The 14,907-nt window shown below is 34.1% G+C and overlaps 1 long non-coding RNA gene across 1 annotated transcript; it reads left to right on the top strand.

The window, feature by feature from the left end:
• The first annotated feature begins 6,911 nt into the window (after nt 1-6,911).
• On the top strand, nt 6,912-12,340 carry LOC148280901 (uncharacterized). Its single transcript, XR_015822472.1, has 4 exons — nt 6,912-7,110; nt 10,263-10,317; nt 10,563-11,458; nt 12,080-12,340. It is a non-coding gene; the product is annotated as an uncharacterized LOC148280901 (long non-coding RNA).
• Nucleotides 12,341-14,907: the final 2,567 nt, after the last annotated feature.

Raw genomic sequence — 14,907 nt, 5'->3', positions numbered from 1 at the left:
ATATACAGGGTGTTCTTTAAACCCTTTCATATCTGAAACCACGATGATCAGTTTGAGCAAGAGCACATATTGGCACATTAAAATATTTTTTTAGAACGAATAAAATTTACAAAAATAAAATATCAAAAAAAGCAAATGGTTGCTTACTTCTGCAGGGGTGAAACGAAGAAGAGGGAGGGAGGAGTCTGATACTGCGACACGCTCTCCTCACTTCTCCCCTGTAAAAGTAAGCAATCATTTGTTTTTTAAATATTTTATTTTAAAAAAAACCTTTATTAGATTTTTTTTAAATATGCTTATATGTCTTCTTGCTCATACTGATCATCCTAGTTTCAAATGTGACACGGTTTAAAGAACACCTGTATATATATATTTTATTGAAATTTTTCTTAATCGTTTTCAGCCTTGTTCTGTCCATTGCTAAATATAGGCTTCTTTCTAACGTTTCCATTCTTTCTGTCCCTCACTTTTTTCGTCAATGCGCATATGAGTAGTAACCTCATTTTTTTTTTGGCCTTCCAGCATCTCTTTTGTTTGGCCATGGTCTCCATTTTATAATTCCGATCCACCTGTAATCATTTTGTTTTGCTAAGTGTTTAAGACATGACCATTTTAATGTTGCTGTATGATCTATATTTACGAATCCGAATTCGGTGCCAAATTTCTTATAAGTTAAATCAAAAGAATATTTATTTATTTAAGCGTTCTTATAAATTAGGTACCCCAATATATGACTATTTTCAAGAGGTAGTAAACAACTAACTATTTGAAAATGGTAATCAAATTGTGGAGTAAAACAGGGTTTAAACTTCGGACCCCTTAATTTGAGAATACGTGTCATCAGCTATAGGCCCGGAAAATTTAGTCTAATCAATATTGATAAAGTTTTTCTTCCCAAATCTGAGAATCTCTGTCGTTTGAATATGGCATTTTTTCAGTTAGATTATTTCAAGTAAAAGTATATGTTGAGATCAGGATATTTACAAAAAGGACACTTTAAAATTATATAGTTTTAATTTAGGGCCATAAAAACCAACCTAACTGGGTGACAGGACAAACCTGGAGCGGCGTACTTTTGTTTTCTCGTTCAATTAAAATCTATTTAATTAAAAATTGGTAGTGGCATGTGTAGTGTACCAAACAGTAGCGTGCCTAGGGTTTACGAGTAAGGCAAGCCCATATATATATTTTTTAATCCACATGTGGGATAGGATATTCTTTCTGTGTTCGTTTAAATAAACGAAATAAAGAAAACAAAATATTATTTTATATAAAGTAATTCCTCAGATATCAACCATTACCAATAAGTAACATTAATAAAATATAGCATGCGTAGAGTTGAATAATAGTCATCGAAACCCATAGATACATAAATATAATAAAGATAAATTATAATTGATATAGAATATTGGAAAAGGAAAAGGATAGTAGATAGGCAAATAAAAAAGAAACGTCGGCCATCTCCGAATTCTTTTTATATATGACGTTTGCACAAAATGAAGTAAATTATCATAAATCTTAACCAGTACGGGTCTTTAATCAATGAAGATAAAAATAACCGTTTAAAATTATCAAATTCCACAAAAAAGAGCATAATAAACAATCGTAAAGTTTGTTCGATATGAAATACAAGATACGCTCTCTGCCAACTTTACCTTAAAGAAGCTGGCTTCAGATTCCCATATAAAACTCAACATATACAGACAAACATTTTATGAGTTTACTGTTTGTTTACATGCGAATTGCACCGTGAAATAAGCCCCACAAGAACCCCACGTGCGAGAGCGAGATAAGAATGTCGTTCGCGCACACGGATTTCATACGGTTCGGATCTCGGGATGCGAACAGTACCAACGTCGAACAGGGCTGGTATTCCAAACGAAATTATAGCGCGGTATAGCGCGTTTTTACGTACTAAATACGCATTATAGCGCGCTGTAAACGCGTTCGGAATACCAGCCCAGATCACTAATTCTCATTTGGCGCGAAATTTAAACAACGAAATGAATTATTTTTAAGCGTTTGGTCCAGATTTGGTAATTTTGAAATAAAATTAATAGGCAAGCCCGGCTTATGGGCTTCTATGGAAATACCGCCACTGGTACCAAACTGCAATGGAAATTATTCAAGGGGTCCTAAAGTTCATCTTTTGTCATTTCCAAAAGAAACTACATCGAGAGAAAAGTGGATAAAGGATATTTGCTGAAAATATTTTACTCCAACAACAAATTCAAGAGTAAGTTTATTCAAATCTTATTAAAACTAGTTTACTGTAACATCTACATTGATTCAATAATAACTAATTGTATACTAATTGTATATGTTGTTTGTAAAATAAAAAAAACCTATTCTAAAAATATTGTTTCATCAAGTAGAATGAATTCGTAATTTGTTTAATAGTTACATGAAAAACAGCTAATGTATTTATTTTATTGCATTTTCGGGTATTTGAAGCTCATTTCTAACCATCAGAGATCGAAAGGGGGGTTTTTATTATAAACGATTGTATGGAAAGAATAACCGTCCTTTTATCGAAAATTTGTCCAGTAAAAACAGTAATGCCATCTATTCTTTCCAACTGTCCATTTTACTTATCAACATCAACCACATCTTCCCGGGAAAGTGCCTGCGAACTGATTCGTCCTAAGAAAGTGGATCAATTGCATATTGCTATTCAAAATAGTATAACCACAAACCAGAAGTACGTGGCCACCAAACGTTTTTATTATTTCCGTGAACTTTGTGATAAATTAGTGACAAGTGTCAGATTCGGTTAAACTATTTATTATTAATTCCTTTAAAAATGTAACGTTTAAATTATAATACTGTTAACTCAACTCATTGCAACTTGTCTCTAGGTAATTTACAGCAGTAACATTTGACAGTATGTTGTACTCTTACATAGATTTACTATAGCCCCATGCGGCGGCCATTTGTTTCAGTATGAAGGCCTGTATGTATATAGGTGTTGCTTTTAGTCGGCCGTTCTGTAATATGTAGCAAAGTAGGTATTAACAAAATATTTTTAACGTCATCAAAGAATCGTAACTACCGTTAGTGGCAACACCGGCTTAGTTTTACCGTGACCAATTACACGCTTACAACTCATCATTAATTCAGGGGAATACCAGAACTATGGAAGTTTTTAGCACAATGAGGTAGTACAAAAATATTCCCGAGATATAGGTAAATTTTGGTACTAAAGTAATGTAGGTCTTTAAAACTTCATCATCGCATAATTTACACAGCTTTCATTATCATTATTATTTTCACGGTTTATATGGTACTGAGTATTGTAATCGTGGAATTATTTTTGTTAGCAGAAATTATCAAAATATACTTTTATTATAGGTTATTTAAAAATAGGTAACATAACCTTTTTTATGTGTACTTAAATAAAAAAAGAGTTTAAAAAAATAACAATTTAGGAATTTAACGCCTATAGCCCTTTTCACACATGCCACGCAAATCCACCCGGCCCGGTAACTTTCCGGGTTCATCCGACAATCGCATTCAAAATGTGTCACCTTTTGTAGGGTGTACTCGGAAGAATTACCAGGCCGGGTGGATTGGCGTGGCAAGTGTGAAAAAGGCCTATTGATCCCCAAATACGTGAGAGGAAGCAGGTTTTCTTTTTAAAAATATATACATTGTGGAAAAACAAAAATAAGGAGAAAAGGATGTGATATTTGATACATTTTCGTGCAAGCAAAATTTAAAAAAAATAAAAATAGATGGATAGAATGATTTAAAATATTTAAACACTCTGTAAATTATTTATATTTTTTTGGTTTGATGGTAGAGATTGCATTTCGTACCTTGTCTGTTCTGGTTTCGATGAAGTTCTCAATAGCTAACTTAAATATTAACATTTTACCACAAGGCAAGTCGAAAATCCAACAGGACATTTAAAATTCATATCGAGGTTTCTCACATTCTTAAAAAAAAAAAAATATTTCATCGGTTTGAACTGTAAATCTTCTACATTTTACAATTATTAACGGTACACTTTTTCATAAGTTGCAAATAAATTGGATTAGCATTGTAACAATAAAAATATATAAAAAATACAAAATACAAAATAATAATGTCTGTTAAAATAAATAATAATTTTCACGTATGTATTACAATGTAAGTGCCTCGTAGTGTAATGGTCAGCGCGTTTGCCTACCGTGCAAGAGGTCTCGGGCTTGTTTCCTGACATGGTTGATATGAAGTATTTATTCAGAAGGTTGTTTTCACAATAGAATATTTCATAGTCCCTGAACTGGCACCTGAAGCGTAAGACTGACCATCTAACCTTCATGTAACAAAAATGATCAAGATACGATGTGATTTTGGCACCAATGCACTGCCCTATGCACCATTAGGTGTGGAAAGGGAATGATGATGATGTATTTCAAACAAACAAACAAACCATCACGCCCTTTTCTCGTAAGGGTACGCAGAGAGGATCAAACAATCACATTTAATTTTTGTGTTCTCATCGGGAATCGAACCCGGAACCTTCCAAGTATGAGTCGAGCGTCTTGACCACTACACCACGGAGGCCGCTTTCGAGATCCTTTGTCATTAGGTATTCACCAAGATGTGAATAATGACAAAGGATCGAATATGAATGCCAATACTGAGCGTGTTTTAAAATAAAATTTGACACTGAAATGTACAGTTGAATGTACTATAAAATTTGGCATAATATAATATAAAATGTTATTTTGTCAAGAAAACAATAAAATAAAAATTATCGGGATATTTTGTCGTTTGTTTATGGTATTACCGAAGAATCGTGCCGTTCAGATTGTGTTATTATTAGTGACGGACCGAAACAATATTTTCAGTTTAAGCCGAAACTGAAACCGAATGTCGGCTTCTGTTCTAGTTTCGGTCGAAACCTATTTAAATTAGGCGTTTTTATTGTTTAACCTTACGAGTTTATTAAACTAAGTGTTAAATGGCATAAATTTAAAGAGTAAATTTGTTTTTTTTTAGCGCCTTTTGATTCGTTTTAATGTTATACATATAACTTATATGCAACGATTCTTCAATGTACGCCATAAAAACTATAACTTATTATCTCTACACTATAACCTACGAAAGATGTTAACCGACTACCGACCTATAATAGTCAGTTCGAATCCTTCTCTAGCCCAACTTGATTCCCATTTTCTAATAGTGAGTTATTTACAACTCGTTGAAAATGGCCACCAAAAATGAAATATTTGGGTAAATCATAAAAACGCAAATATTTCTTTTTGGGCTATGTATAGCGTGTGAGCTCGCCAATATATGACAGTAAAAATTTTATTGTCTTTGAATTTCCTAGAGTTTTAACCATCGAAAAAAAAGATTGCAAATAAAATCAACAGACAATGGAAATTTGATGTGTATTATTTTAATAGATTGTTTATAACAGAAAAATACATAGAGAAATATGCATTTTTATTTTTTGTAATAAAAACAGTCTAGTAAATTCGAATAAATAAAAATACGCTTTATATTAACAATATTAATTCAAATGCAAAAATAACATTGAATACTTGAAAAATAAATATTACTGAGTGTTACAAACATAATTTCAAAAACGGATAGCGATTAAAAGTAAAAACTATCTTTAGTTTAATTCTTATAGCGATAAATACATAAACATTATAAAACAGGAGTTATACAAATACAAAAATAATATTGTAACTAGGCGGCTACCTACACGGTTAAATTTCGAAACACCACGCAATTTCTTATCTCGGCTACGCTATGTAAAATGAAAAAAAATATTTAAATTAATAATTTCATCACGTCATGAAGTCGCCCCTGGGTAGCGCCTGCTAACATCAATCAACAAAAACATCCTCGTTTTAATTACAATATTTTGGCTACGCCATAAATATCTTTTTTTAAATAATTTCTCACGTCACAAAGTCGCCCCTGGGTAGCGCCTGCTAACGTCAATCAACAAAAACATCCTCGTTTTAATTACAATATTTCGGCTACGCCATGAATCTCTTTTTTTAAATAATTTCTCACGTCACAAAGTCGCCCCTGGGTAGCGCCTGCTAACGTCAATTAACAAAAACATCATCGTTTTTATAACAGTATTTCGGCTACGCCATGAATTTCTTATAAAAAATGTCAAAACGTCACAAAGCCACTCTCTGAGTGTCGCTACTGACATCATTTACAAAAGCATAATTATTTGTGCTTTTTCAGGTACGCAACATTTTTTTTAAATACACCTACCTAACCGATAAAATACTATTAGTAATTAAACCAAGGTGTGCTTTAAAGTTCCGTATGGCCAAATAATATTATTTATTATTAGAATATTATTGACATGTAGTTCAAGCATTGCTGCATTCACGTTGCTTTACTTCTGAGAGCTCAACTGCTATGTTTTTCTATGGTTATGTTAATGTCATCTGTCATGTATTGGCGAGCTCACAGGCTATACTTGCGCCTTCTTTTTTAAAAAAAAAATATAAAAAATTGCGCAATTTTTTAAAATGTGTATTTGGGATATTTCCGTAAAAGATAAAAAAATAAACTTTTCAAAAGTATGCTTGTAAAAAATATTAAAGTCGGTGGTGGAGAGTATCGAATTATTTCAAAGATCATCATCATTCCCTATCCGCACCGAATGGTGCGTAGGGCACTGCATTGGTACACCAATCGCAGCGTATCTTGAACATTTTTGTTACATAGAGGTAAGATGATCGGTCAGTGAACTTTATAACCACTGTATATGTAAAAGCCCTTTGGTCGTAAATAACAAAATAATTTTGAGCTTGATAGAGGTAGGTAGGCAATGTAATCCGACACATCCCGACCACAGGTTTCGGCTGAGTCGAAGTTTTGGCTAATTTTTGGCCAATACCGAAACCGATAGCGAAACATCAGCCGTCACTAGTTATTTAATTAGTGTTCGGGATATCCCCGATAAGTCTGCTACGACGGCTATGTACTGATTTGATTTTTGTATACAGTGATTACTAAGAACTATATATAGTGTGCCTAGTGCCTACTACAGATATCTTTTGATTTTGATAGTTGATAGACTGGAATCTGGAATATCTGGATATCTGGATAGTGCATGTTGGTGCATGTGCATAGTGGGAGGTGAGAGGAGTCGTAAAATTATAAAGTTCGCAATTTTCATTTATCTCGAATCCCGATATCGCGAGTTGTGATGCGTTGTTTTGAGTTTTGAGTTTTTGATACTTCAATCTTCAATTTCTTCAGTCCCCGGCTACCGGCTAAGGGCGGCTTGTATATAATATAATCTGCGGTATAGTCAGACAGGTTGGTAATTTGCAAATTCGTTGTTTTTTATGTCATATTTAAGTTTTTTGCACTGCATATTCCCGTTTTGCGCGTAATATAAATTGTATATTGGCGAGTTTATTGCCAAATGGCAATTTCTTCCAAACAATTTTCATGTAGGCTACGCCACTTTTATTTTGTGAACGGGAGACAGGGTCACATTTTATATTATACATTATAATATAGGAAATAGGACTATCCCATAATCGGTAACTGTTCGAGGGGCATTCTCAGCTCGATTTATAATAATTTTGCTCGATTTCTAATAATTCTGCTAAATTTGTTATAATTCCAACCAGACTTATCTTAGTTTTTCTTTTTGAACATATGGGTATCCATTGTTATATCTATTTACAAATTACAACAGAGATGGGGAACATTTTAAATAAGGGAATTTATTGAAGTCTAGGCGTTTACACGGCTTATGACCTGTCATTGGCTGGTTTAAGTGGCCACTTTACGCACTGTGTAACATTCACCATCTTGCCCATGTTTGAAGTTTGAACATCTATACTTCTTCAATTCTTCCATCTGTTGATTTTAGTGAAAATAAAGAGCCAAAACCTTTATTGTTGTGTAGAGATTTATCTAATCGAATTATTTCAGAGATTAGACAACGCCCTTTTCAGGAATTATTATATCGTTTTTCTAACTATCTTGCAAGTCCACAAATGATCAAAGCGAAACTCTATAGATACAAAATAAAAAAATCAGTAAATTTGGGTATGAAATCAGTAGACTAAGGAGAAACTACCTTTTTTCATTATAAAATTTCGCTAAACAGCATAAATTCCGCTAAGCAACTTTAACAATATGTATGATTTTTACTAAGAAACTTTGCTGGTCTGTCTGTAAACTGTATTTAAAAAAAATGTTATTACATCATTGTCGACTGTTTGTTTCTTTAAAATAAATAAACATGGATCATGATATCGTGATGCCTAATGTTTTATAACTTTTGTAATGTTTTATGCATAAATATTTTTCAATAAAATGTGATGGAGGCGTTGAGGCAGACCGCGGTAGAGAAAACGTATATATTTCTTGATTGCATGCTCTATCTGCCCCAATTTTTTTCATCAAAATCACTTTTCAAAAAAAATGTATATAGAAGTAAATTTCTTAAAATAGCGTGGTTGACAGAGAGTCCCCCAGGACTCTATAACGGCTGCGGGTGGAGCTGTCCCACAATAATTAAAAAGAGGCCACAAGATCTTTGGAAGGGATTCGGATAAATGGGAAGATCACAATAACTCTCTAAACTGCCCGTTGTAATCGGGGTTCAGGAATGGTCCTCGGTACTAGGCACCAGTAGATCTGATATTCGCGTGGCTAAGCCGCTACGTCTTGTAAGTTGACATCCACGCGACCTTGTTACTTTGAGGTACTTATGCTAAAAAATCCATCTCGCACTCGGATAGGGTCTCTCTGAATATTCGTTGCCAAAACCGTATTTTGGAATCCTACATTTCTCATTTCTGACTTCTGTGTCCAACATTCCACTTCATACACGAGTACCGAGAAAACCAATACTTTCACCGGTCACTTGGTAATTGACCTAACCAGCCAATTCGTCTAATCAGGACCATCCAAAGACCCTTAAAAGCGTCCAGTTTTATCTGCCGTCTTCGGATTTATGGTATACAAACATGATAACTAATGAAAAATACATAAGGTACCGACCGACTTGGAAAATTTCATTCCAGGTCCAGTTTTGGGGTGCAGATAATGAGACAATGAAATGCAGTTGACTTTTTCGCACAGTATTGGGAAGACATTTGCGAGAGAATTACAGAAAAACAATGTTCAAATACCAATTCATCAAAATTCTCTCAAAAAAAGAAATCTAGTCCTTTTCTACAAACATTTGGACAAACTCAAAATATTGTTGATTAAACCGGCCGGTCCAAGAGGCATAAAAAAAAAATGTTTTACAGCGTTGCCTTGTAAGAAGATGAAATAATTGATTCAGATGAATTTCACCCGCATAAATTAAGGTTTCAGCTCTTTTGCCCATATCCTTGCCATGATTTAATCCCCATTTCATCCATCCAACTTTTATCTTGAACATGGATTATTATTCCACTGAGGATTTAATCTTTTGGTAATGTTTTTCTTTTAATGATTAACATCGGGGGTAGCTTTTTACCATCCGCACAACATGCCAAAACTACAGTGTAGTGGGTTTTTTGTGACCTGTTGTTTTTATTGTTGCTGATCTGGTACCTTTTGAATCTACAGTACAATTTGAAGGAACATCAAATGTTAGAGGCACTTCATCCATATTAGCAATTTGGCTAAGATCAAAGTTGAAATTCCTTCTAGCTGATATGATAAATCTATGAAATTTTATAATTTTTACTTCATAGTCAATCGGCATTTTTTGGGTCAGACTAGTTTTCGTACACACATACAGCCCGTGTCTCTAGATAAATCGGAAGCATCTAGGAGTTGATCCCGTGAAATCACTAATGCCGCTTGCAGATACCTATCGCTTCGAAAGTTATTATTTTCCTAGAAACCAATATTCCATTACTTCAGTGATATATTATCCAACTTTTTATTTGTAATTCAAGTTCCGGCCAGTTTGGTAAGTGCGAACGAAGTGTTTCCTTATGTTTACTTAGCAGTTTTAATTTTGCCTTTCTTGTTTTTTCCGTCCACAATTTTTTTTTTCTGTTGGTGCACCGTGAGCAAAGGCCCTTTAAGAGCTAACAAAACTTGTCTGCTCTTATTGGATCAACTGGTCACAGAGATAAGAGAAACATTCACATTATAAAATATTGATTATTATTTTAATAAATAATCAGCTAATTTAAATTATGATTTAAATTATTGTGATAACCATGCCAACCGTGGTTTGTGGCATAGGTTTTTTTGTCAATTTAAATTATGAATGATTTGTCCTTAATTTTGTATTATAAAAAAAAAACATTTATTGTTGACAGGAAAATATGGCCGGTGAAGATGATTTTTCATTTTGGAATATTCCTCAATCCAGTGGTATGTGCTTACATAACTTTTAGAATAATTTATAAATTACGGTTTTCCATAAGATTTTTTTGATATTCTAATATTTATTTTTGATTCATTGACATCAAAATTACGTATGTATATTTTTAATCTCAATTTTAAAAGTATAGGTTTATATATTTGTACATATTTAAAGATCTGGAATGTATACAATCCACCAAATGTATTCAAAATAGGAATAAACAAATAACTATAGATAACTGAAAACATTGCAGGTGCTATCCAAAAAAATGGAGGTGCTAATTGGCCAAATGGTAGAGGTGCTATTCGGCCAAATGCTAGAGGTGCTATTCGGCCAAATGCTAGAGGTGCTATTCGGCCAAATGCTAGAGGTGCTATTCAGCCAAATGTCTCAAGGGGTGCAAATCGGATGCTAAAACCAACTCGTCAGCCTTCAAATAGCAATAATTCCCCGTGCGACTCCTTCAACACATCAAGACCTGCGATCTCTTCTAATAAACCAGCTTATGGAAACAGAGATTCAACATATAGTCATGGCGAAATGTTTGTCGGTTCTAATCCTCATCGCAAAAGTGGTAACATTAATGCAAAGCGTGAATACATCCAGAAAAGGCCCCCAGGATTGGGTTATCGGACACTTGACAATGTTTCTCAACTTTATCCAGAGAAAGTACTTACTACCTTATTTTGCGATCAAAATAATTTAAACGTTTTTCTGGTGGATGAGGATCCCAAGAAAGATATAATTGTACTGTTTGTTTTGTGTTTATCCAAAATAAGTACAGCCGAGTTGCATTCAGCCAAAACTAAATTTCTTGTCACTGTTTGCCGATCTAACTTTATGTCTGTTCTCCAAAAATACATTTTTAGTTTACCATATGTGATAATTGTGGATAAAAAGCTTAATTTGCTTTTTTGGAAAGATATAGACCTCTTTTTTATAAATGTTTTAAAATTTTCCGAAGCAGTTATTGATTTATCACCCAGTACAGCTGTTGAAGTATTCCGGATTATCTTGGATACCATTAAAATCTCTTTAGAGGGACTACGTACTTATCATAAAGAGAGAATATCGGATGAACTCGTGCACTTTTTTGAAGACGTTCAAATGAAATTGGCAATATGCATCGAAGAAGCGGAAAAAAAAACGGTAATAAAGTTTGATTTAAAAAAATCCCAACATTTTTTTTATACATAGGGTAAAGTATGCAGTTATCGGCAATTTAAGAGATTATAATATAAGATTGTTTAGATAAGAAGTAATAAATTAGATACATTTATGATATTTGAATAATAATAACATTCTTAAATTAAAAACAGTTCAATCAACCTCCATGAATATATTTTTGATGCTCGGATAACTCTATAAAAAAATAGAAAAAAATTATCTGCAACAATGCTGAAAAACTAAATCACTGCATTTTTTGTTTACAGGTATTCGGCATCGTGTCGAAATGCTAAATTGAAACCAAAGTGGTTAAATAATTAAATTTTTTACAATTGACATAAAATATTTATTGAATTAAATACATACGAGGTGTGTTCAGAAAATAACGGGAATTTTCAATTTCGCGGGTTTGGTTTGTCCGATTGTCAATAAAAAAAAAGGTTTTGGTATGCGTGCCCCTGAAGTATGCTAAAAGTTTCAGCTGTATTCATTGTTTATTTTGTCTGTAGCAGCCTTTGTCTTTGTCAAGGTCTGGCACTAGTCCCCCCCCCCCCCCCCCCCCCCTGAGAATCTTGTGTCAATGTTGAAGATTTTCTTTTTCAGCCTATTTTGATTAAAAATGAATTGGGTGAAATAATTGGTGAAAATATTTTACCTCCCAATAACTTCCGAGATATAGAAATATTGCCAAGCAAAGAAGACCTGTTTCAAAGGCCAGATTTTCTCCGGCCTAACATAGTGGAAGGAGCGTACAGCAGCGTAGAACACTATCTAGATGTTCAGTTTCGTCTCATGAGAGAAGACTTTATATCACCATTACGAAATGCCTTGAAAAAGTACATGGATGAAACCACAAATAATAAATACAAATTCAGTGGCGCCAGGTAAGATATCTGTGGCTATTGCACTTTTTGGAGTTATTTTATAAAAAAACAGTGTTATGATAACCAAAAATGATTTCAATTTATCACAAAATAGACACAAAATCCGACAAAAAAAAGTGTTTACTATGAATGATGATCAACTTATATAAATAAATGAAAGCCACCGTGGTGCGATGGATAAGACGCTCGTCTTACGCACGGAGGGTTCGATTCCCGGTGGGATCGAAAATAAATAATTTAATGTGGTGTTTCTCAAGCCTGGGTTTTCTGTAATTCACCACTGTAATATGGTCTCGGGAGACTGGCCAAGGCTTATTGTGGGGCGAATATATATATATATATTGTTATTACGCCCTGGAAACCGACTGTGTGATTTTACGAAATACGTTTTTTCTGCCAAAAAATATTTTTAACCACAGTGAGGAGTGTAGATTTTCATGGTCACTGTTATCAATACGTATCTTTTTTGGGTGATCCCGTGTAAGTTGGATTTGTATTGACATTTCGATTTCCATTGTAGGAGCCATCTTCAGGGTAAACTGTGTGTTTTGTAGAAAAAATATGTGTTTATGTGCTAGTAATTTTTACCGGTATAAACACATATTTTTTCTACAAAACACACAGTTCTGAGGTCCTCACATCACGGCGTGGTGCCATTCCATGATATGGTACGACGTCGTGCCACGGGCCGGCTCACGGCGCACCCACTCAGCATTATGTTTCTTACTCACCAAGTTTGCCTTTTCTTTATTGTCCTTGTCATCGAAAGTCTGAATAGTATTTCGGCATACATCTTTCCACCCCTCTGTTTTCAATTGTCTTATCCCAGAGAACATGACGTGCGTCCACTAATGGAATTAACAAGTCAGCATCGATATTATGGGCCATCTTTTCTTTAACACGCTCGAACTTAGCGACAGTGGAACATCAACTGCCGAGCGGTTGCGCCGTGAGCTGCCGTATCGCGGCACGGCGCCGCGACTCGGTGACGTGTCCAGGGCCTGACAGGAACTGCAGACGAATAGTCAGCAGTGGACGTTCGAGACCTCGAGAAATTGATGCCTTGTAAAGTAAGCGAGCGTGGTTATAGCTATCAGGTCTGGTGTTCTGAACGCTCTCTGAGGGGTAGATAAAGCGCTGCTAGCACATTATGTACTAATTACGTGCTAGCAATGTTTTCTCTACCCCCGAGAGAGTGTTCAGAATCACACTGCTGGAAGCGTCCGCAGAATGTGGCTCAACCAACTGTATTTCTTCATTCCTCACAAAGCCAATCTACCGCACAGCCAAAATTCTTCTTAGACACCTATTTTTAAAACTCATTATTATACTGTTTTGGGCCTTAGTGCGTTGCCTCGATTTGCACCCGTAGAAGAGAATAGGTATTATACAGCATTATATGGGCAGAATATGGATTCCACTGAGTAACTATCCGATCTCCCAAAAACTGATAAGCCAGTAATAAGGATTTTTATTTTCAGGTCTATATTTTTATTTTTTATATGCACTTATTATTTTACATAAATTATTTTACAGATTCTACAAAAATGCTAAATTCATCAATTATGCTGTCCACAATGGTGCCCTGGCTGTGGAGATTTGTTTTAATGAGAAGCTATTGCACACTCCAAAAAAGAAAAAAATGATGTACACCAAACGTTTCATGTTTGGGTCACTTCTCTGTCTGACATGTGATAATTTCAAGACAATAATTTTATGTAGTGTCGATGATAGAGACAATATTGAGAATGGATTGGTACGTATTTGTAAAAAAATGTTTTTATAATACGTTCATATTATGGTTTTATTTTTATTCTTAGGAAATCTTTCCCCATAAGGATGATTTGTGGCATATTAGTTTAATATGGAACTATTTCCGAGATTCAAAAATTATGTCATTTAGAATAAAAATCTATGAAATATGCTAACTAACATCTATTAATAATAATGCTGAAAGTGCATGGGATGAATTTAAAGGAAGCGATAGATTTAATTCAAAATAAAGGAGACATCCTCAATGGCAATTTATCACGGCGTATGTAATACCAATGTCAAGTCATCCGGTTATACCATTTGGCGGTAAATATATTCAAACATTGCTGGTGAAAAAAATAAATACAGTAAAACCCCTGTTATACGTTTTTCAAGGAGCAACAAAAAAAAGTGTGAAACTGAGGAAAACTTTAAAGTGAGGAAATGAAAAATGTATGGAAAAAATTTCATCGTGTAAATTAAAGTTTTTATTTTTTTACTGTTCCTAGATTTCTGCAGAAGTGTTTGGAAGTATGATTACTGAAGATATGTTTGGGAAACCTTACTTATTGGTAGAGAGCGAGACTTACTTCCCTCCATATTACCACGTCCTGAAGGCATTGCAGAATCCTATATTAGCTACAAGTTTTCCATTTGAAGAATATATTGTTAAAGTACAGGTATGACCTTTTTATTATTTATTTTTATGTAATACATCAACACTTTAGAAGTACATATTATAAATGCCTCACTGAGCAAAACCTGAGGCATACATTCAAACTAAAGTTTAACTAC

Source organism: Micrasema longulum, unplaced genomic scaffold (assembly GCF_059751315.1).
Source record: "Micrasema longulum isolate JH-2025_06_02 unplaced genomic scaffold, ASM5975131v1 h1tg000513l, whole genome shotgun sequence".
Classification (NCBI taxonomy): domain Eukaryota; kingdom Metazoa; phylum Arthropoda; class Insecta; order Trichoptera; family Brachycentridae; genus Micrasema; species Micrasema longulum.
This window is presented reverse-complemented; position numbering and strand designations above follow the sequence as displayed.